Here is a 3,364-nt window from a genome sequence, read left to right as displayed (position 1 = left end):
AAAAAAGCTAGAAGTCTATGCTCTACCACACAGGGGCCTAACACCCTTCCGCTTCCAGCAGAGCAAAGGAAGCAGATTTTTCTTTTTTCCCGCAGAGCTCAGTGGTGTTGGTTCCATACAGTTTTGTTGAGATGGACATGGATAAAGATGAATTCAAACAGAAAGGGGTAGAGACTCTTTTCCCATTGTGTATTGCTCAGGGTGCCTCTTCTTCCTCTTCCCCAAGCAGTGCAGACACTTATGGATGTGACACTACTTCTGCAAAATTATGAGAGTAAGATAAATCTAACATAGTTGACTCTATCTTGCCTGTAACCTCCAAGTTGTCCTTTGTCATTCCTGGGTATAGGTTAAGCTAATTTGAGGAATAATTTAGTTTAGAGTTTAACCAAAGCAAGGATGATAATAGCCTTTCCCAAAACTAAACCACCTTTGTAAAACTAATCAAGAGAGGAGCCAAAATTCTGCTAAATTGTAAGCATAAACAACTGTTCCAGGGGTCACAAGATTTGTAACTTCCCGAACTACTTCTGCAGGTAACATCCTTACTGCAGAACCTAAGGTTGCCCTTTTGAGATATTTTTTCAGACTTCTGCATTTCTGATGATGGGATGACTCTACCCAGATGACTCTACCTGGACTGTGACTGCAACTCATGACTCAACCTGTCCTACGGCCCCCACTCAGAGGCTGACTCAGTGCACAGAGACCATTTTCCACACAGCTATGATTTCATCCCCAACCAATCAACATTGCCCACTCCCTAGTCCCCTGCCCGCCAAGCTATCCTTGAAAACCCCTAACCTCCAAGCCTTTAGGGAGACCGATTTGAGTAATAACTCCATTTCCTGCGTGGCCGGCCTTATGTCAATTAAACTCTTCCGCTACTACAGTACCATGGTCTCAGTGAATTGATTTTATCTGTGCAGCAGGCAGGAAGAATCCGTTGGGTGATTACAGATGGCTGACAAATGCTGCTACCCCAAAATTTGGGATTTGGGGGATCAATTCTGACCTCTTCTGAAGAAATGGTTGGCAGAGTTTGTTATATTTCTGTTCTACTGTCAAAATCTTCTCACTGGCTAGTTCATTAAATCTATCTATTTCATTTTTTATTTCATCAGTATGTTCAATAGCTTCTTGCAGTTTTCTTCTCCCTTCTTCAGCAAGCCCAGAGAGGCTGATGTCTCTGCCTGTCTCAGAGCAGAAGGCAGTCTTGGTTTCTCCTTTTGAGGCATGAGTGGAGATAGGCATATGGGAGCCGTACTGTGAGGAAAGTCCAGGAACCAGACCATGAGTCTCCTGACTCCTTAGGAGGAAGCTCAGAAAACTCAGTAATTTGTTTTTAAAGAAGGGGAATGCAAAATTCAGGAGAGCAGGTATTTTGGTGGGAGAGGCAGACATCATGGAGGACAACCCAGATATTAATGTTCCAGCCCCTGTGTGTTTATATATCAATAGTCTTCACAACTTACACATATATTACACATTATATTTATTATTTATTTTATATATATATAATACAGTGTAATAAAATTTTAAGATAAAATATATTTTCTGTCATCATATTGTGGGGCAGTCTTAAAAGATCTTAAGATCATTGATCTTCCTTGATAAGCTAAGGATTTGTAAGAATTAAGAAGACAAACCAAGTAAATCTAAATTTTGGTGCAAAGGGCCCAAAGTGCATTTCTCCAGCCAACATTTAGAGCAGCCCCATCAGCTGCTGCAGCAGTTTCCTGAAACCCAGGATCCCTTTCCCAACTTGACTCCAAACACCTCAGAATTACTGAACTGGCTCATGTTAGCTAGCCGGCTGGCTTCCACCAGATAAGACCATTTGATATATTATGTAACCATTTTAAGAGTTTATCTTTTGATTCACCAGGAAAAATCTTCAGTCCAAAACATTAAATAGGCATTTTTCAAAGACTGGGAAAATAATGAACATTATCAGCAATTTCCTGACATTTTTTGTGTTCTCAATGCTCCACGGTGAGAGTTCATGAACTAAATAGGGAGTATTGGAAAAGCCTTTTGGAGCCTGGATTTATGATTGGGAGTTTCCCTTCTGAGTGCAATGCCCTGCACATCTATGATTTGTTTCAAAGAGAAATGGAACTATCTGACATATTTCTGACTTGGCTTTTAATTCCTCTTGTCCTCGTGTTAGTCTCACATAGAAAGTGTAGAGGAGAGATGAGGAGTAGGGAGGAGAAGAGGTGGGGACAGGAAATGGGAAGTAGGAAGAAAAGGGGAACTGTAGAAGACAGGGAAGGGGGAGGGAGATGGCGAGAGGGAGGAGGAAAAGGCGTGGCGAGAGGAAGTGGGAAAGGGAGTTGGGGAGAATAAGTCACAGACTGAGCAACCACAGTTCCACACACTGTGCTTGATTATTTCCATAGAGGTCATCCCATTTACTTCTCATAATCTGTGAGCTGGGTCGGGAAGCTTGCAACTCAGTAAGGCAGAAGCCTTAGATTCACACAGTCAATAATATTGGATGCTCTGGTTTCTCTTCAGAACAAATAAATCTTTGGCCTTTTACTAAAGATTTCCATGGAGAGGAACAATTATTAATTAATAACCAAATTTTTGAGGTCCTGCTTAGGCAAGGCCAAGTAAATAATAATAATAAATAAATAAATAAATAATGATTGGATTAAACTCTAGATCTTTCTGCCTCTGAAACCAACTTTCTCCTAGTGCCCACCTCTGGGAACTGGAATTCCCAAAGGCAGTAATTCATTAAGGAGCAGGGGTCTGGAGCAATAAGATGGGGACCCCAAATATGCGGGGCATGCAAGGGCAAGATTAAAGGAAACTAACAAGGAATGGTGAATTACCTTGGCGTTAGCAACTTCCTGAGAACTAAGCTCTGGGAGAGGGCTACCCAGGCACCACAACCATTAATACAAGAATGCAGCTAATGACAGCCTACAAGGAGGCAGGGTAGGAGTCACAATATATCACCCACCCTTCTCTACCGCCCTCCTCCAAAGTTCCTCCATGGAAAACTCTCATTTCCCACCAAAAAGAAGAGTATTTGATCATTTTTGACTAGTCTTGCTAACAATTTCATTGAAGAGAAGGTAACAAAAGAAATGCGACAGACACTTCATTCTGAACAGTCAAGAACAATTGATTAAACAGAAGTGTGAAGAACCTTTGAATAAAGGGGTTGATTGTGTTATCTGAAAATCCAAAGGCAAGGAAGGTAAAACTGGATGTAGACTTTAGGAAAACACATTTCTACTGATGCACAGAAAAGATAGAATCACAGAAGAAATAGTATCAGGGGGACTCTAATCCAAGCTAGAAGCTCTGAAAATATACTTCTGGCTATTTAATAAGAATACTGTAG

The 3,364-nt window shown here is 41.2% G+C and overlaps 1 non-coding gene across 1 annotated transcript; it reads left to right on the top strand.

The window, feature by feature from the left end:
* Positions 1 to 2,503: 2,503 nt before the first annotated feature.
* On the top strand, positions 2,504 to 2,618 carry LOC112616808. The gene has a single exon (XR_003117805.1). It is a non-coding gene; the product is annotated as a U5 spliceosomal RNA (small nuclear RNA).
* The last annotated feature ends 746 nt before the right edge of the window (positions 2,619 to 3,364 follow it).

Source organism: Theropithecus gelada, chromosome X, assembly GCF_003255815.1.
Source record: "Theropithecus gelada isolate Dixy chromosome X, Tgel_1.0, whole genome shotgun sequence".
Lineage (NCBI taxonomy): Eukaryota > Metazoa > Chordata > Mammalia > Primates > Cercopithecidae > Theropithecus > Theropithecus gelada.
The sequence above is the reverse complement of the archived record's forward strand: the minus strand, read 5'-3'. Positions and strand labels throughout refer to the sequence as shown.